The sequence below is a fragment of the Lissotriton vulgaris genome, unplaced genomic scaffold, assembly GCF_964263255.1.
Source record: "Lissotriton vulgaris unplaced genomic scaffold, aLisVul1.2 SCAFFOLD_2797, whole genome shotgun sequence".
Taxonomy (NCBI): domain Eukaryota; kingdom Metazoa; phylum Chordata; class Amphibia; order Caudata; family Salamandridae; genus Lissotriton; species Lissotriton vulgaris.
This window is the reverse complement of record NW_028252829.1, coordinates 1-15933: the sequence shown is the minus strand read 5'-3', so window position 1 is coordinate 15933 and position 15933 is coordinate 1. Positions and strand designations below refer to the sequence as shown.

At 45.4% G+C, this 15933-nt stretch overlaps 38 non-coding genes across 38 annotated transcripts; 28 read left to right on the top strand and 10 right to left on the bottom strand.

Annotated features, from left to right (window-relative positions):
* Positions 1–446: 446 nt before the first annotated feature.
* Positions 447–518, top strand: TRNAA-CGC (transfer RNA alanine (anticodon CGC)). Its single transcript has one exon. It is a non-coding gene; the product is annotated as a tRNA-Ala (tRNA).
* A 193-nt stretch (positions 519–711) lies between these two features.
* On the bottom strand, positions 712–784 carry TRNAM-CAU (transfer RNA methionine (anticodon CAU)). Its single transcript has one exon. It is a non-coding gene; the product is annotated as a tRNA-Met (tRNA).
* A 137-nt stretch (positions 785–921) lies between these two features.
* On the top strand, positions 922–993 carry TRNAA-UGC (transfer RNA alanine (anticodon UGC)). The gene has a single exon. It is a non-coding gene; the product is annotated as a tRNA-Ala (tRNA).
* Positions 994–1423: 430 nt separating this feature from the next.
* Positions 1424–1509, top strand: TRNAY-GUA (transfer RNA tyrosine (anticodon GUA)). The gene is given in 2 exon segments: positions 1424–1460; positions 1474–1509. It is a non-coding gene; the product is annotated as a tRNA-Tyr (tRNA).
* Positions 1510–2123: 614 nt separating this feature from the next.
* Positions 2124–2195, top strand: TRNAA-CGC (transfer RNA alanine (anticodon CGC)). The gene has a single exon. It is a non-coding gene; the product is annotated as a tRNA-Ala (tRNA).
* A 193-nt stretch (positions 2196–2388) lies between these two features.
* TRNAM-CAU (transfer RNA methionine (anticodon CAU)) lies at positions 2389–2461 on the bottom strand. The gene has a single exon. It is a non-coding gene; the product is annotated as a tRNA-Met (tRNA).
* A 137-nt stretch (positions 2462–2598) lies between these two features.
* TRNAA-UGC (transfer RNA alanine (anticodon UGC)) lies at positions 2599–2670 on the top strand. Its single transcript has one exon. It is a non-coding gene; the product is annotated as a tRNA-Ala (tRNA).
* Positions 2671–3100: 430 nt separating this feature from the next.
* TRNAY-GUA (transfer RNA tyrosine (anticodon GUA)) lies at positions 3101–3186 on the top strand. The gene is given in 2 exon segments: positions 3101–3137; positions 3151–3186. It is a non-coding gene; the product is annotated as a tRNA-Tyr (tRNA).
* Positions 3187–3800: 614 nt separating this feature from the next.
* On the top strand, positions 3801–3872 carry TRNAA-CGC (transfer RNA alanine (anticodon CGC)). Its single transcript has one exon. It is a non-coding gene; the product is annotated as a tRNA-Ala (tRNA).
* A 193-nt stretch (positions 3873–4065) lies between these two features.
* TRNAM-CAU (transfer RNA methionine (anticodon CAU)) lies at positions 4066–4138 on the bottom strand. The gene has a single exon. It is a non-coding gene; the product is annotated as a tRNA-Met (tRNA).
* Positions 4139–4275: 137 nt separating this feature from the next.
* Positions 4276–4347, top strand: TRNAA-UGC (transfer RNA alanine (anticodon UGC)). The gene has a single exon. It is a non-coding gene; the product is annotated as a tRNA-Ala (tRNA).
* A 430-nt stretch (positions 4348–4777) lies between these two features.
* Positions 4778–4863, top strand: TRNAY-GUA (transfer RNA tyrosine (anticodon GUA)). Its single transcript is given in 2 exon segments — positions 4778–4814; positions 4828–4863. It is a non-coding gene; the product is annotated as a tRNA-Tyr (tRNA).
* A 614-nt stretch (positions 4864–5477) lies between these two features.
* On the top strand, positions 5478–5549 carry TRNAA-CGC (transfer RNA alanine (anticodon CGC)). The gene has a single exon. It is a non-coding gene; the product is annotated as a tRNA-Ala (tRNA).
* A 193-nt stretch (positions 5550–5742) lies between these two features.
* Positions 5743–5815, bottom strand: TRNAM-CAU (transfer RNA methionine (anticodon CAU)). Its single transcript has one exon. It is a non-coding gene; the product is annotated as a tRNA-Met (tRNA).
* A 137-nt stretch (positions 5816–5952) lies between these two features.
* TRNAA-UGC (transfer RNA alanine (anticodon UGC)) lies at positions 5953–6024 on the top strand. Its single transcript has one exon. It is a non-coding gene; the product is annotated as a tRNA-Ala (tRNA).
* Positions 6025–6454: 430 nt separating this feature from the next.
* Positions 6455–6540, top strand: TRNAY-GUA (transfer RNA tyrosine (anticodon GUA)). Its single transcript is given in 2 exon segments — positions 6455–6491; positions 6505–6540. It is a non-coding gene; the product is annotated as a tRNA-Tyr (tRNA).
* Positions 6541–7154: 614 nt separating this feature from the next.
* Positions 7155–7226, top strand: TRNAA-CGC (transfer RNA alanine (anticodon CGC)). The gene has a single exon. It is a non-coding gene; the product is annotated as a tRNA-Ala (tRNA).
* A 193-nt stretch (positions 7227–7419) lies between these two features.
* On the bottom strand, positions 7420–7492 carry TRNAM-CAU (transfer RNA methionine (anticodon CAU)). Its single transcript has one exon. It is a non-coding gene; the product is annotated as a tRNA-Met (tRNA).
* Positions 7493–7629: 137 nt separating this feature from the next.
* On the top strand, positions 7630–7701 carry TRNAA-UGC (transfer RNA alanine (anticodon UGC)). The gene has a single exon. It is a non-coding gene; the product is annotated as a tRNA-Ala (tRNA).
* A 430-nt stretch (positions 7702–8131) lies between these two features.
* On the top strand, positions 8132–8217 carry TRNAY-GUA (transfer RNA tyrosine (anticodon GUA)). Its single transcript is given in 2 exon segments — positions 8132–8168; positions 8182–8217. It is a non-coding gene; the product is annotated as a tRNA-Tyr (tRNA).
* A 614-nt stretch (positions 8218–8831) lies between these two features.
* On the top strand, positions 8832–8903 carry TRNAA-CGC (transfer RNA alanine (anticodon CGC)). Its single transcript has one exon. It is a non-coding gene; the product is annotated as a tRNA-Ala (tRNA).
* Positions 8904–9096: 193 nt separating this feature from the next.
* On the bottom strand, positions 9097–9169 carry TRNAM-CAU (transfer RNA methionine (anticodon CAU)). The gene has a single exon. It is a non-coding gene; the product is annotated as a tRNA-Met (tRNA).
* Positions 9170–9306: 137 nt separating this feature from the next.
* On the top strand, positions 9307–9378 carry TRNAA-UGC (transfer RNA alanine (anticodon UGC)). The gene has a single exon. It is a non-coding gene; the product is annotated as a tRNA-Ala (tRNA).
* A 430-nt stretch (positions 9379–9808) lies between these two features.
* Positions 9809–9894, top strand: TRNAY-GUA (transfer RNA tyrosine (anticodon GUA)). Its single transcript is given in 2 exon segments — positions 9809–9845; positions 9859–9894. It is a non-coding gene; the product is annotated as a tRNA-Tyr (tRNA).
* A 614-nt stretch (positions 9895–10508) lies between these two features.
* Positions 10509–10580, top strand: TRNAA-CGC (transfer RNA alanine (anticodon CGC)). Its single transcript has one exon. It is a non-coding gene; the product is annotated as a tRNA-Ala (tRNA).
* A 193-nt stretch (positions 10581–10773) lies between these two features.
* TRNAM-CAU (transfer RNA methionine (anticodon CAU)) lies at positions 10774–10846 on the bottom strand. The gene has a single exon. It is a non-coding gene; the product is annotated as a tRNA-Met (tRNA).
* A 137-nt stretch (positions 10847–10983) lies between these two features.
* Positions 10984–11055, top strand: TRNAA-UGC (transfer RNA alanine (anticodon UGC)). Its single transcript has one exon. It is a non-coding gene; the product is annotated as a tRNA-Ala (tRNA).
* A 430-nt stretch (positions 11056–11485) lies between these two features.
* TRNAY-GUA (transfer RNA tyrosine (anticodon GUA)) lies at positions 11486–11571 on the top strand. The gene is given in 2 exon segments: positions 11486–11522; positions 11536–11571. It is a non-coding gene; the product is annotated as a tRNA-Tyr (tRNA).
* A 614-nt stretch (positions 11572–12185) lies between these two features.
* Positions 12186–12257, top strand: TRNAA-CGC (transfer RNA alanine (anticodon CGC)). Its single transcript has one exon. It is a non-coding gene; the product is annotated as a tRNA-Ala (tRNA).
* Positions 12258–12450: 193 nt separating this feature from the next.
* On the bottom strand, positions 12451–12523 carry TRNAM-CAU (transfer RNA methionine (anticodon CAU)). Its single transcript has one exon. It is a non-coding gene; the product is annotated as a tRNA-Met (tRNA).
* A 137-nt stretch (positions 12524–12660) lies between these two features.
* On the top strand, positions 12661–12732 carry TRNAA-UGC (transfer RNA alanine (anticodon UGC)). Its single transcript has one exon. It is a non-coding gene; the product is annotated as a tRNA-Ala (tRNA).
* A 432-nt stretch (positions 12733–13164) lies between these two features.
* Positions 13165–13250, top strand: TRNAY-GUA (transfer RNA tyrosine (anticodon GUA)). Its single transcript is given in 2 exon segments — positions 13165–13201; positions 13215–13250. It is a non-coding gene; the product is annotated as a tRNA-Tyr (tRNA).
* A 614-nt stretch (positions 13251–13864) lies between these two features.
* TRNAA-CGC (transfer RNA alanine (anticodon CGC)) lies at positions 13865–13936 on the top strand. Its single transcript has one exon. It is a non-coding gene; the product is annotated as a tRNA-Ala (tRNA).
* A 193-nt stretch (positions 13937–14129) lies between these two features.
* TRNAM-CAU (transfer RNA methionine (anticodon CAU)) lies at positions 14130–14202 on the bottom strand. The gene has a single exon. It is a non-coding gene; the product is annotated as a tRNA-Met (tRNA).
* A 137-nt stretch (positions 14203–14339) lies between these two features.
* TRNAA-UGC (transfer RNA alanine (anticodon UGC)) lies at positions 14340–14411 on the top strand. Its single transcript has one exon. It is a non-coding gene; the product is annotated as a tRNA-Ala (tRNA).
* A 430-nt stretch (positions 14412–14841) lies between these two features.
* On the top strand, positions 14842–14927 carry TRNAY-GUA (transfer RNA tyrosine (anticodon GUA)). Its single transcript is given in 2 exon segments — positions 14842–14878; positions 14892–14927. It is a non-coding gene; the product is annotated as a tRNA-Tyr (tRNA).
* A 614-nt stretch (positions 14928–15541) lies between these two features.
* On the top strand, positions 15542–15613 carry TRNAA-CGC (transfer RNA alanine (anticodon CGC)). The gene has a single exon. It is a non-coding gene; the product is annotated as a tRNA-Ala (tRNA).
* A 193-nt stretch (positions 15614–15806) lies between these two features.
* Positions 15807–15879, bottom strand: TRNAM-CAU (transfer RNA methionine (anticodon CAU)). The gene has a single exon. It is a non-coding gene; the product is annotated as a tRNA-Met (tRNA).
* Positions 15880–15933: the final 54 nt, after the last annotated feature.

Here is a 15933-nt window from a genome sequence, read left to right as displayed (position 1 = left end):
GGAAACCTGCTGATCAGAACTAATACCAAAGCGTTGCATTAATATATGTATGCCCTTGGCAGACTTCCAATTGCACTGCTCCAAAGGTAGCTGCTTGGCAGCCAATCACACTATGACTTGCCTTCAATTTGAATGTATACCGATGGGCAAGAGGGAATATCCAATGGAATCATCTCCCGAAAGGCTGAGCAAGCAGGAAAGTAGACCAATAGTTGTCACATTTTTGGGAATCCTGAGAAGTTTTGCATTCCAAACTGAGCAAATAAAAGCCCTGCCGGAGAATCGATCCCTGATTGCACTAAATATATGCTCCATGAAGACAGTTCACACGTGAGGTGTGAGCAATTCCAAGCCTGACACTTTACATTCTAGTCTCAAATCGAGACTTTGCAGTCCATGGGCTTCAGAGTCTCCTTGCATCCAGCAAAACGTTAGAGCGCAGTCGAGGGGATGTAGCTCAGTGGTAGAGCGCATGCTTCGCATGTATGAGGCCCCGGGTTCAATCCCCGGCATCTCCAGGAGTCTCTGTTCTCTATCTTGGCTTTTTCCAGAAGGCTAGCCTGCCATCTTGTGGAAAGTAGAGGTTTCTCGGGCAGTTGGGGGTCAGAACCCCGCTTAAATTGTTTGCTTTGAAAAATGTGTTTGGAGTAGGCATAGTTTCCACTTTTCAAGAAAATCTGAGAATTTTGCTTGCCAAAAGGAGGAAAGAAATGCCCTCTCTGAGGATCGAACTCAGGACCTTCAGATTATGAGACTGACGCGCTGCCTACTGCGCTAAGAAGGCTGCACACAAGCATCTCTAAATAGGACTATAGACCATGAAGATATTCCAGGTACGAGGCTTAAGGATTTTCCTGGCTGAGACTTTATGCTGCAGTGTCAAATGGGTTGACTTGGCAGCCAGTAAAACTTGGCAGACATGGGGATGTAGCTCAGTGGTAGAGCGCATGCTTTGCATGTATGAGGCCCCGGGTTCAATCCCCGGCATCTCCAGACTTTTGCCATGCTTGTCTCGGATTTTGGCAGAAAACAAGGCTGGCTATCAGTATTAAGGAAGAGATATGTCATGCAACTGGGATACCAACCCCACTTAAACTGTGAGACGTTTGCCTTGAAAAAACCCATGAAATGGGGCTATCTCATTTTTGATGCTTATACAACAGAAGAATCTTACTTGTTTAAGCCATCAAAGTGATGATTAATCTTGGCAATCTTAATACATTTAGGATAGAAATCTGTGGCAGCCCTCTTGGTCATTGGTAAGGGTTCTTCCTCGAAAGCAGAGACTCTTACTTTTCTGGTAACTTTGAGGGGGAGTGGCAGGTAATATTGATGATGTGCATCTGTCTGCTCCTGGTCCCCACCCTCCACAACCTTTCTTGAGCGAGAGATAATTTTGGTGCTACGGAAGTTTGCCACTACTCCTTCGATAGCTCAGTTGGTAGAGCGGAGGACTGTAGCATAAATTCAGGCATCCTTAGGTCGCTGGTTCAAATCCGGCTCGAAGGATTTTGTGGTTTAATTTCCATGGCTTTTGCTTTGAATCAACAATACCTTCCATTGACTATGAAAAATTCCCAGAGCTTCGATAAATACCGGAAAAGAAGCGTACTCTATCTGCTTTCAAACGGAATGGATGACATAGTCGTCGCTAGGGGAGGTGTGAAGAACAGTCAAGGAAACCTGCTGATCAGAACTAATACCAAAGCGTTGCATTAATATATGTATGCCCTTGGCAGACTTCCAATTGCACTGCTCCAAAGGTAGCTGCTTGGCAGCCAATCACACTATGACTTGCCTTCAATTTGAATGTATACCGATGGGCAAGAGGGAATATCCAATGGAATCATCTCCCGAAAGGCTGAGCAAGCAGGAAAGTAGACCAATAGTTGTCACATTTTTGGGAATCCTGAGAAGTTTTGCATTCCAAACTGAGCAAATAAAAGCCCTGCCGGAGAATCGATCCCTGATTGCACTAAATATATGCTCCATGAAGACAGTTCACACGTGAGGTGTGAGCAATTCCAAGCCTGACACTTTACATTCTAGTCTCAAATCGAGACTTTGCAGTCCATGGGCTTCAGAGTCTCCTTGCATCCAGCAAAACGTTAGAGTGCAGTCGAGGGGATGTAGCTCAGTGGTAGAGCGCATGCTTCGCATGTATGAGGCCCCGGGTTCAATCCCCGGCATCTCCAGGAGTCTCTGTTCTCTATCTTGGCTTTTTCCAGAAGGCTAGCCTGCCATCTTGTGGAAAGTAGAGGTTTCTCGGGCAGTTGGGGGTCAGAACCCCGCTTAAATTGTTTGCTTTGAAAAATGTGTTTGGAGTAGGCATAGTTTCCACTTTTCAAGAAAATCTGAGAATTTTGCTTGCCAAAAGGAGGAAAGAAATGCCCTCTCTGAGGATCGAACTCAGGACCTTCAGATTATGAGACTGACGCGCTGCCTACTGCGCTAAGAAGGCTGCACACAAGCATCTCTAAATAGGACTATAGACCATGAAGATATTCCAGGTACGAGGCTTAAGGATTTTCCTGGCTGAGACTTTATGCTGCAGTGTCAAATGGGTTGACTTGGCAGCCAGTAAAACTTGGCAGACATGGGGATGTAGCTCAGTGGTAGAGCGCATGCTTTGCATGTATGAGGCCCCGGGTTCAATCCCCGGCATCTCCAGACTTTTGCCATGCTTGTCTCGGATTTTGGCAGAAAACAAGGCTGGCTATCAGTATTAAGGAAGAGATATGTCATGCAACTGGGATACCAACCCCACTTAAACTGTGAGACGTTTGCCTTGAAAAAACCCATGAAATGGGGCTATCTCATTTTTGATGCTTATACAACAGAAGAATCTTACTTGTTTAAGCCATCAAAGTGATGATTAATCTTGGCAATCTTAATACATTTAGGATAGAAATCTGTGGCAGCCCTCTTGGTCATTGGTAAGGGTTCTTCCTCGAAAGCAGAGACTCTTACTTTTCTGGTAACTTTGAGGGGGAGTGGCAGGTAATATTGATGATGTGCATCTGTCTGCTCCTGGTCCCCACCCTCCACAACCTTTCTTGAGCGAGAGATAATTTTGGTGCTACGGAAGTTTGCCACTACTCCTTCGATAGCTCAGTTGGTAGAGCGGAGGACTGTAGCATAAATTCAGGCATCCTTAGGTCGCTGGTTCAAATCCGGCTCGAAGGATTTTGTGGTTTAATTTCCATGGCTTTTGCTTTGAATCAACAATACCTTCCATTGACTATGAAAAATTCCCAGAGCTTCGATAAATACCGGAAAAGAAGCGTACTCTATCTGCTTTCAAAGGGAATGGATGACATAGTCGTCGCTAGGGGAGGTGTGAAGAACAGTCAAGGAAACCTGCTGATCAGAACTAATACCAAAGCGTTGCATTAATATATGTATGCCCTTGGCAGACTTCCAATTGCACTGCTCCAAAGGTAGCTGCTTGGCAGCCAATCACACTATGACTTGCCTTCAATTTGAATGTATACCGATGGGCAAGAGGGAATATCCAATGGAATCATCTCCCGAAAGGCTGAGCAAGCAGGAAAGTAGACCAATAGTTGTCACATTTTTGGGAATCCTGAGAAGTTTTGCATTCCAAACTGAGCAAATAAAAGCCCTGCCGGAGAATCGATCCCTGATTGCACTAAATATATGCTCCATGAAGACAGTTCACACGTGAGGTGTGAGCAATTCCAAGCCTGACACTTTACATTCTAGTCTCAAATCGAGACTTTGCAGTCCATGGGCTTCAGAGTCTCCTTGCATCCAGCAAAACGTTAGAGTGCAGTCGAGGGGATGTAGCTCAGTGGTAGAGCGCATGCTTCGCATGTATGAGGCCCCGGGTTCAATCCCCGGCATCTCCAGGAGTCTCTGTTCTCTATCTTGGCTTTTTCCAGAAGGCTAGCCTGCCATCTTGTGGAAAGTAGAGGTTTCTCGGGCAGTTGGGGGTCAGAACCCCGCTTAAATTGTTTGCTTTGAAAAATGTGTTTGGAGTAGGCATAGTTTCCACTTTTCAAGAAAATCTGAGAATTTTGCTTGCCAAAAGGAGGAAAGAAATGCCCTCTCTGAGGATCGAACTCAGGACCTTCAGATTATGAGACTGACGCGCTGCCTACTGCGCTAAGAAGGCTGCACACAAGCATCTCTAAATAGGACTATAGACCATGAAGATATTCCAGGTACGAGGCTTAAGGATTTTCCTGGCTGAGACTTTATGCTGCAGTGTCAAATGGGTTGACTTGGCAGCCAGTAAAACTTGGCAGACATGGGGATGTAGCTCAGTGGTAGAGCGCATGCTTTGCATGTATGAGGCCCCGGGTTCAATCCCCGGCATCTCCAGACTTTTGCCATGCTTGTCTCGGATTTTGGCAGAAAACAAGGCTGGCTATCAGTATTAAGGAAGAGATATGTCATGCAACTGGGATACCAACCCCACTTAAACTGTGAGACGTTTGCCTTGAAAAAACCCATGAAATGGGGCTATCTCATTTTTGATGCTTATACAACAGAAGAATCTTACTTGTTTAAGCCATCAAAGTGATGATTAATCTTGGCAATCTTAATACATTTAGGATAGAAATCTGTGGCAGCCCTCTTGGTCATTGGTAAGGGTTCTTCCTCGAAAGCAGAGACTCTTACTTTTCTGGTAACTTTGAGGGGGAGTGGCAGGTAATATTGATGATGTGCATCTGTCTGCTCCTGGTCCCCACCCTCCACAACCTTTCTTGAGCGAGAGATAATTTTGGTGCTACGGAAGTTTGCCACTACTCCTTCGATAGCTCAGTTGGTAGAGCGGAGGACTGTAGCATAAATTCAGGCATCCTTAGGTCGCTGGTTCAAATCCGGCTCGAAGGATTTTGTGGTTTAATTTCCATGGCTTTTGCTTTGAATCAACAATACCTTCCATTGACTATGAAAAATTCCCAGAGCTTCGATAAATACCGGAAAAGAAGCGTACTCTATCTGCTTTCAAAGGGAATGGATGACATAGTCGTCGCTAGGGGAGGTGTGAAGAACAGTCAAGGAAACCTGCTGATCAGAACTAATACCAAAGCGTTGCATTAATATATGTATGCCCTTGGCAGACTTCCAATTGCACTGCTCCAAAGGTAGCTGCTTGGCAGCCAATCACACTATGACTTGCCTTCAATTTGAATGTATACCGATGGGCAAGAGGGAATATCCAATGGAATCATCTCCCGAAAGGCTGAGCAAGCAGGAAAGTAGACCAATAGTTGTCACATTTTTGGGAATCCTGAGAAGTTTTGCATTCCAAACTGAGCAAATAAAAGCCCTGCCGGAGAATCGATCCCTGATTGCACTAAATATATGCTCCATGAAGACAGTTCACACGTGAGGTGTGAGCAATTCCAAGCCTGACACTTTACATTCTAGTCTCAAATCGAGACTTTGCAGTCCATGGGCTTCAGAGTCTCCTTGCATCCAGCAAAACGTTAGAGTGCAGTCGAGGGGATGTAGCTCAGTGGTAGAGCGCATGCTTCGCATGTATGAGGCCCCGGGTTCAATCCCCGGCATCTCCAGGAGTCTCTGTTCTCTATCTTGGCTTTTTCCAGAAGGCTAGCCTGCCATCTTGTGGAAAGTAGAGGTTTCTCGGGCAGTTGGGGGTCAGAACCCCGCTTAAATTGTTTGCTTTGAAAAATGTGTTTGGAGTAGGCATAGTTTCCACTTTTCAAGAAAATCTGAGAATTTTGCTTGCCAAAAGGAGGAAATAAATGCCCTCTCTGAGGATCGAACTCAGGACCTTCAGATTATGAGACTGACGCGCTGCCTACTGCGCTAAGAAGGCTGCACACAAGCATCTCTAAATAGGACTATAGACCATGAAGATATTCCAGGTACGAGGCTTAAGGATTTTCCTGGCTGAGACTTTATGCTGCAGTGTCAAATGGGTTGACTTGGCAGCCAGTAAAACTTGGCAGACATGGGGATGTAGCTCAGTGGTAGAGCGCATGCTTTGCATGTATGAGGCCCCGGGTTCAATCCCCGGCATCTCCAGACTTTTGCCATGCTTGTCTCGGATTTTGGCAGAAAACAAGGCTGGCTATCAGTATTAAGGAAGAGATATGTCATGCAACTGGGATACCAACCCCACTTAAACTGTGAGACGTTTGCCTTGAAAAAACCCATGAAATGGGGCTATCTCATTTTTGATGCTTATACAACAGAAGAATCTTACTTGTTTAAGCCATCAAAGTGATGATTAATCTTGGCAATCTTAATACATTTAGGATAGAAATCTGTGGCAGCCCTCTTGGTCATTGGTAAGGGTTCTTCCTCGAAAGCAGAGACTCTTACTTTTCTGGTAACTTTGAGGGGGAGTGGCAGGTAATATTGATGATGTGCATCTGTCTGCTCCTGGTCCCCACCCTCCACAACCTTTCTTGAGCGAGAGATAATTTTGGTGCTACGGAAGTTTGCCACTACTCCTTCGATAGCTCAGTTGGTAGAGCGGAGGACTGTAGCATAAATTCAGGCATCCTTAGGTCGCTGGTTCAAATCCGGCTCGAAGGATTTTGTGGTTTAATTTCCATGGCTTTTGCTTTGAATCAACAATACCTTCCATTGACTATGAAAAATTCCCAGAGCTTCGATAAATACCGGAAAAGAAGCGTACTCTATCTGCTTTCAAAGGGAATGGATGACATAGTCGTCGCTAGGGGAGGTGTGAAGAACAGTCAAGGAAACCTGCTGATCAGAACTAATACCAAAGCGTTGCATTAATATATGTATGCCCTTGGCAGACTTCCAATTGCACTGCTCCAAAGGTAGCTGCTTGGCAGCCAATCACACTATGACTTGCCTTCAATTTGAATGTATACCGATGGGCAAGAGGGAATATCCAATGGAATCATCTCCCGAAAGGCTGAGCAAGCAGGAAAGTAGACCAATAGTTGTCACATTTTTGGGAATCCTGAGAAGTTTTGCATTCCAAACTGAGCAAATAAAAGCCCTGCCGGAGAATCGATCCCTGATTGCACTAAATATATGCTCCATGAAGACAGTTCACACGTGAGGTGTGAGCAATTCCAAGCCTGACACTTTACATTCTAGTCTCAAATCGAGACTTTGCAGTCCATGGGCTTCAGAGTCTCCTTGCATCCAGCAAAACGTTAGAGTGCAGTCGAGGGGATGTAGCTCAGTGGTAGAGCGCATGCTTCGCATGTATGAGGCCCCGGGTTCAATCCCCGGCATCTCCAGGAGTCTCTGTTCTCTATCTTGGCTTTTTCCAGAAGGCTAGCCTGCCATCTTGTGGAAAGTAGAGGTTTCTCGGGCAGTTGGGGGTCAGAACCCCGCTTAAATTGTTTGCTTTGAAAAATGTGTTTGGAGTAGGCATAGTTTCCACTTTTCAAGAAAATCTGAGAATTTTGCTTGCCAAAAGGAGGAAAGAAATGCCCTCTCTGAGGATCGAACTCAGGACCTTCAGATTATGAGACTGACGCGCTGCCTACTGCGCTAAGAAGGCTGCACACAAGCATCTCTAAATAGGACTATAGACCATGAAGATATTCCAGGTACGAGGCTTAAGGATTTTCCTGGCTGAGACTTTATGCTGCAGTGTCAAATGGGTTGACTTGGCAGCCAGTAAAACTTGGCAGACATGGGGATGTAGCTCAGTGGTAGAGCGCATGCTTTGCATGTATGAGGCCCCGGGTTCAATCCCCGGCATCTCCAGACTTTTGCCATGCTTGTCTCGGATTTTGGCAGAAAACAAGGCTGGCTATCAGTATTAAGGAAGAGATATGTCATGCAACTGGGATACCAACCCCACTTAAACTGTGAGACGTTTGCCTTGAAAAAACCCATGAAATGGGGCTATCTCATTTTTGATGCTTATACAACAGAAGAATCTTACTTGTTTAAGCCATCAAAGTGATGATTAATCTTGGCAATCTTAATACATTTAGGATAGAAATCTGTGGCAGCCCTCTTGGTCATTGGTAAGGGTTCTTCCTCGAAAGCAGAGACTCTTACTTTTCTGGTAACTTTGAGGGGGAGTGGCAGGTAATATTGATGATGTGCATCTGTCTGCTCCTGGTCCCCACCCTCCACAACCTTTCTTGAGCGAGAGATAATTTTGGTGCTACGGAAGTTTGCCACTACTCCTTCGATAGCTCAGTTGGTAGAGCGGAGGACTGTAGCATAAATTCAGGCATCCTTAGGTCGCTGGTTCAAATCCGGCTCGAAGGATTTTGTGGTTTAATTTCCATGGCTTTTGCTTTGAATCAACAATACCTTCCATTGACTATGAAAAATTCCCAGAGCTTCGATAAATACCGGAAAAGAAGCGTACTCTATCTGCTTTCAAAGGGAATGGATGACATAGTCGTCGCTAGGGGAGGTGTGAAGAACAGTCAAGGAAACCTGCTGATCAGAACTAATACCAAAGCGTTGCATTAATATATGTATGCCCTTGGCAGACTTCCAATTGCACTGCTCCAAAGGTAGCTGCTTGGCAGCCAATCACACTATGACTTGCCTTCAATTTGAATGTATACCGATGGGCAAGAGGGAATATCCAATGGAATCATCTCCCGAAAGGCTGAGCAAGCAGGAAAGTAGACCAATAGTTGTCACATTTTTGGGAATCCTGAGAAGTTTTGCATTCCAAACTGAGCAAATAAAAGCCCTGCCGGAGAATCGATCCCTGATTGCACTAAATATATGCTCCATGAAGACAGTTCACACGTGAGGTGTGAGCAATTCCAAGCCTGACACTTTACATTCTAGTCTCAAATCGAGACTTTGCAGTCCATGGGCTTCAGAGTCTCCTTGCATCCAGCAAAACGTTAGAGTGCAGTCGAGGGGATGTAGCTCAGTGGTAGAGCGCATGCTTCGCATGTATGAGGCCCCGGGTTCAATCCCCGGCATCTCCAGGAGTCTCTGTTCTCTATCTTGGCTTTTTCCAGAAGGCTAGCCTGCCATCTTGTGGAAAGTAGAGGTTTCTCGGGCAGTTGGGGGTCAGAACCCCGCTTAAATTGTTTGCTTTGAAAAATGTGTTTGGAGTAGGCATAGTTTCCACTTTTCAAGAAAATCTGAGAATTTTGCTTGCCAAAAGGAGGAAAGAAATGCCCTCTCTGAGGATCGAACTCAGGACCTTCAGATTATGAGACTGACGCGCTGCCTACTGCGCTAAGAAGGCTGCACACAAGCATCTCTAAATAGGACTATAGACCATGAAGATATTCCAGGTACGAGGCTTAAGGATTTTCCTGGCTGAGACTTTATGCTGCAGTGTCAAATGGGTTGACTTGGCAGCCAGTAAAACTTGGCAGACATGGGGATGTAGCTCAGTGGTAGAGCGCATGCTTTGCATGTATGAGGCCCCGGGTTCAATCCCCGGCATCTCCAGACTTTTGCCATGCTTGTCTCGGATTTTGGCAGAAAACAAGGCTGGCTATCAGTATTAAGGAAGAGATATGTCATGCAACTGGGATACCAACCCCACTTAAACTGTGAGACGTTTGCCTTGAAAAAACCCATGAAATGGGGCTATCTCATTTTTGATGCTTATACAACAGAAGAATCTTACTTGTTTAAGCCATCAAAGTGATGATTAATCTTGGCAATCTTAATACATTTAGGATAGAAATCTGTGGCAGCCCTCTTGGTCATTGGTAAGGGTTCTTCCTCGAAAGCAGAGACTCTTACTTTTCTGGTAACTTTGAGGGGGAGTGGCAGGTAATATTGATGATGTGCATCTGTCTGCTCCTGGTCCCCACCCTCCACAACCTTTCTTGAGCGAGAGATAATTTTGGTGCTACGGAAGTTTGCCACTACTCCTTCGATAGCTCAGTTGGTAGAGCGGAGGACTGTAGCATAAATTCAGGCATCCTTAGGTCGCTGGTTCAAATCCGGCTCGAAGGATTTTGTGGTTTAATTTCCATGGCTTTTGCTTTGAATCAACAATACCTTCCATTGACTATGAAAAATTCCCAGAGCTTCGATAAATACCGGAAAAGAAGCGTACTCTATCTGCTTTCAAAGGGAATGGATGACATAGTCGTCGCTAGGGGAGGTGTGAAGAACAGTCAAGGAAACCTGCTGATCAGAACTAATACCAAAGCGTTGCATTAATATATGTATGCCCTTGGCAGACTTCCAATTGCACTGCTCCAAAGGTAGCTGCTTGGCAGCCAATCACACTATGACTTGCCTTCAATTTGAATGTATACCGATGGGCAAGAGGGAATATCCAATGGAATCATCTCCCGAAAGGCTGAGCAAGCAGGAAAGTAGACCAATAGTTGTCACATTTTTGGGAATCCTGAGAAGTTTTGCATTCCAAACTGAGCAAATAAAAGCCCTGCCGGAGAATCGATCCCTGATTGCACTAAATATATGCTCCATGAAGACAGTTCACACGTGAGGTGTGAGCAATTCCAAGCCTGACACTTTACATTCTAGTCTCAAATCGAGACTTTGCAGTCCATGGGCTTCAGAGTCTCCTTGCATCCAGCAAAACGTTAGAGTGCAGTCGAGGGGATGTAGCTCAGTGGTAGAGCGCATGCTTCGCATGTATGAGGCCCCGGGTTCAATCCCCGGCATCTCCAGGAGTCTCTGTTCTCTATCTTGGCTTTTTCCAGAAGGCTAGCCTGCCATCTTGTGGAAAGTAGAGGTTTCTCGGGCAGTTGGGGGTCAGAACCCCGCTTAAATTGTTTGCTTTGAAAAATGTGTTTGGAGTAGGCATAGTTTCCACTTTTCAAGAAAATCTGAGAATTTTGCTTGCCAAAAGGAGGAAAGAAATGCCCTCTCTGAGGATCGAACTCAGGACCTTCAGATTATGAGACTGACGCGCTGCCTACTGCGCTAAGAAGGCTGCACACAAGCATCTCTAAATAGGACTATAGACCATGAAGATATTCCAGGTACGAGGCTTAAGGATTTTCCTGGCTGAGACTTTATGCTGCAGTGTCAAATGGGTTGACTTGGCAGCCAGTAAAACTTGGCAGACATGGGGATGTAGCTCAGTGGTAGAGCGCATGCTTTGCATGTATGAGGCCCCGGGTTCAATCCCCGGCATCTCCAGACTTTTGCCATGCTTGTCTCGGATTTTGGCAGAAAACAAGGCTGGCTATCAGTATTAAGGAAGAGATATGTCATGCAACTGGGATACCAACCCCACTTAAACTGTGAGACGTTTGCCTTGAAAAAACCCATGAAATGGGGCTATCTCATTTTTGATGCTTATACAACAGAAGAATCTTACTTGTTTAAGCCATCAAAGTGATGATTAATCTTGGCAATCTTAATACATTTAGGATAGAAATCTGTGGCAGCCCTCTTGGTCATTGGTAAGGGTTCTTCCTCGAAAGCAGAGACTCTTACTTTTCTGGTAACTTTGAGGGGGAGTGGCAGGTAATATTGATGATGTGCATCTGTCTGCTCCTGGTCCCCACCCTCCACAACCTTTCTTGAGCGAGAGATAATTTTGGTGCTACGGAAGTTTGCCACTACTCCTTCGATAGCTCAGTTGGTAGAGCGGAGGACTGTAGCATAAATTCAGGCATCCTTAGGTCGCTGGTTCAAATCCGGCTCGAAGGATTTTGTGGTTTAATTTCCATGGCTTTTGCTTTGAATCAACAATACCTTCCATTGACTATGAAAAATTCCCAGAGCTTCGATAAATACCGGAAAAGAAGCGTACTCTATCTGCTTTCAAAGGGAATGGATGACATAGTCGTCGCTAGGGGAGGTGTGAAGAACAGTCAAGGAAACCTGCTGATCAGAACTAATACCAAAGCGTTGCATTAATATATGTATGCCCTTGGCAGACTTCCAATTGCACTGCTCCAAAGGTAGCTGCTTGGCAGCCAATCACACTATGACTTGCCTTCAATTTGAATGTATACCGATGGGCAAGAGGGAATATCCAATGGAATCATCTCCCGAAAGGCTGAGCAAGCAGGAAAGTAGACCAATAGTTGTCACATTTTTGGGAATCCTGAGAAGTTTTGCATTCCAAACTGAGCAAATAAAAGCCCTGCCGGAGAATCGATCCCTGATTGCACTAAATATATGCTCCATGAAGACAGTTCACACGTGAGGTGTGAGCAATTCCAAGCCTGACACTTTACATTCTAGTCTCAAATCGAGACTTTGCAGTCCATGGGCTTCAGAGTCTCCTTGCATCCAGCAAAACGTTAGAGTGCAGTCGAGGGGATGTAGCTCAGTGGTAGAGCGCATGCTTCGCATGTATGAGGCCCCGGGTTCAATCCCCGGCATCTCCAGGAGTCTCTGTTCTCTATCTTGGCTTTTTCCAGAAGGCTAGCCTGCCATCTTGTGGAAAGTAGAGGTTTCTCGGGCAGTTGGGGGTCAGAACCCCGCTTAAATTGTTTGCTTTGAAAAATGTGTTTGGAGTAGGCATAGTTTCCACTTTTCAAGAAAATCTGAGAATTTTGCTTGCCAAAAGGAGGAAAGAAATGCCCTCTCTGAGGATCGAACTCAGGACCTTCAGATTATGAGACTGACGCGCTGCCTACTGCGCTAAGAAGGCTGCACACAAGCATCTCTAAATAGGACTATAGACCATGAAGATATTCCAGGTACGAGGCTTAAGGATTTTCCTGGCTGAGACTTTATGCTGCAGTGTCAAATGGGTTGACTTGGCAGCCAGTAAAACTTGGCAGACATGGGGATGTAGCTCAGTGGTAGAGCGCATGCTTTGCATGTATGAGGCCCCGGGTTCAATCCCCGGCATCTCCAGACTTTTGCCATGCTTGTCTCGGATTTTGGCAGAAAACAAGGCTGGCTATCAGTATTAAGGAAGAGATATGTCATGCAACTGGGATACCAACCCCACTTAAACTGTGAGACGTTTGCCTTGAAAAAAACCCATGAAATGGGGCTATCTCATTTTTGATGCTTATACAACAGAAGAATCTTACTTGTTTAAGCCATCAAAGTGATGATTAATCTTGGCAATCTTAATACATTTAGGATAGAAATCTGTGGCAGCCCTCTTGGTCATTGGTAAGGGTTCTTCCTCGGAAAGCAGAGACTCTTACTTTTCTGGTAACTTTGAGGGGGAGTGGCAGGTAATATTGATGATGTGCATCTGTCTGCTCCTGGTCCCCACCCTCCACAACCTTTCTTGAGCGAGAGATAATTTTGGTGCTACGGAAGTTTGCCACTACTCCTTCGATAGCTCAGTTGGTAGAGCGGAGGACTGTAGCATAAATTCAGGCATCCTTAGGTCGCTGGTTCAAATCCGGCTCGAAGGATTTTGTGGTTTAATTTCCATGGCTTTTGCTTTGAATCAACAATACCTTCCATTGACTATGAAAAATTCCCAGAGCTTCGATAAATACCGGAAAAGAAGCGTACTCTATCTGCTTTCAAAGGGAATGGATGACATAGTCGTCGCTAGGGGAGGTGTGAAGAACAGTCAAGGAAACCTGCTGATCAGAACTAATACCAAAGCGTTGCATTAATATATGTATGCCCTTGGCAGACTTCCAATTGCACTGCTCCAAAGGTAGCTGCTTGGCAGCCAATCACACTATGACTTGCCTTCAATTTGAATGTATACCGATGGGCAAGAGGGAATATCCAATGGAATCATCTCCCGAAAGGCTGAGCAAGCAGGAAAGTAGACCAATAGTTGTCACATTTTTGGGAATCCTGAGAAGTTTTGCATTCCAAACTGAGCAAATAAAAGCCCTGCCGGAGAATCGATCCCTGATTGCACTAAATATATGCTCCATGAAGACAGTTCACACGTGAGGTGTGAGCAATTCCAAGCCTGACACTTTACATTCTAGTCTCAAATCGAGACTTTGCAGTCCATGGGCTTCAGAGTCTCCTTGCATCCAGCAAAACGTTAGAGTGCAGTCGAGGGGATGTAGCTCAGTGGTAGAGCGCATGCTTCGCATGTATGAGGCCCCGGGTTCAATCCCCGGCATCTCCAGGAGTCTCTGTTCTCTATCTTGGCTTTTTCCAGAAGGCTAGCCTGCCATCTTGTGGAAAGTAGAGGTTTCTCGGGCAGTTGGGGGTCAGAACCCCGCTTAAATTGTTTGCTTTGAAAAATGTGTTTGGAGTAGGCATAGTTTCCACTTTTCAAGAAAATCTGAGAATTTTGCTTGCCAAAAGGAGGAAAGAAATGCCCTCTCTGAGGATCGAACTCAGGACCTTCAGATTATGAGACTGACGCGCTGCCTACTGCGCTAAGAAGGCTGCACACAAGCATCTCTAAATAGGACTATAGACCATGAAGATATTCCAGGTACGAGGCTTAAGGATTTTCCTGGCTGAGACTTTATGCTGCAGTGTCAAATGGGTTGACTTGGCAGCCAGTAAAACTTGGCAGACATGGGGATGTAGCTCAGTGGTAGAGCGCATGCTTTGCATGTATGAGGCCCCGGGTTCAATCCCCGGCATCTCCAGACTTTTGCCATGCTTGTCTCGGATTTTGGCAGAAAACAAGGCTGGCTATCAGTATTAAGGAAGAGATATGTCATGCAACTGGGATACCAACCCCACTTAAACTGTGAGACGTTTGCCTTGAAAAAACCCATGAAATGGGGCTATCTCATTTTTGATGCTTATACAACAGAAGAATCTTACTTGTTTAAGCCATCAAAGTGATGATTAATCTTGGCAATCTTAATACATTTAGGATAGAAATCTGTGGCAGCCCTCTTGGTCATTGGTAAGGGTTCTTCCTCGAAAGCAGAGACTCTTACTTTTCTGGTAACTTTGAGGGGGAGTGGCAGGTAATATTGATGATGTGCATCTGTCTGCTCCTGGTCCCCACCCTCCACAACCTTTCTTGAGCGAGAGATAATTTTGGTGCTACGGAAGTTTGCCACTACTCCTTCGATAGCTCAGTTGGTAGAGCGGAGGACTGTAGCATAAATTCAGGCATCCTTAGGTCGCTGGTTCAAATCCGGCTCGAAGGATTTTGTGGTTTAATTTCCATGGCTTTTGCTTTGAATCAACAATACCTTCCATTGACTATGAAAAATTCCCAGAGCTTCGATAAATACCGGAAAAGAAGCGTACTCTATCTGCTTTCAAAGGGAATGGATGACATAGTCGTCGCTAGGGGAGGTGTGAAGAACAGTCAAGGAAACCTGCTGATCAGAACTAATACCAAAGCGTTGCATTAATATATGTATGCCCTTGGCAGACTTCCAATTGCACTGCTCCAAAGGTAGCTGCTTGGCAGCCAATCACACTATGACTTGCCTTCAATTTGAATGTATACCGATGGGCAAGAGGGAATATCCAATGGAATCATCTCCCGAAAGGCTGAGCAAGCAGGAAAGTAGACCAATAGTTGTCACATTTTTGGGAATCCTGAGAAGTTTTGCATTCCAAACTGAGCAAATAAAAGCCCTGCCGGAGAATCGATCCCTGATTGCACTAAATATATGCTCCATGAAGACAGTTCACACGTGAGGTGTGAGCAATTCCAAGCCTGACACTTTACATTCTAGTCTCAAATCGAGACTTTGCAGTCCATGGGCTTCAGAGTCTCCTTGCATCCAGCAAAACGTTAGAGTGCAGTCGAGGGGATGTAGCTCAGTGGTAGAGCGCATGCTTCGCATGTATGAGGCCCCGGGTTCAATCCCCGGCATCTCCAGGAGTCTCTGTTCTCTATCTTGGCTTTTTCCAGAAGGCTAGCCTGCCATCTTGTGGAAAGTAGAGGTTTCTCGGGCAGTTGGGGGTCAGAACCCCGCTTAAATTGTTTGCTTTGAAAAATGTGTTTGGAGTAGGCATAGTTTCCACTTTTCAAGAAAATCTGAGAATTTTGCTTGCCAAAAGGAGGAAAGAAATGCCCTCTCTGAGGATCGAACTCAGGACCTTCAGATTATGAGACTGACGCGCTGCCTACTGCGCTAAGAAGGCTGCACACAAGCATCTCTAAATAGGACTATAGACCATGAAGATATTCCAGGTACG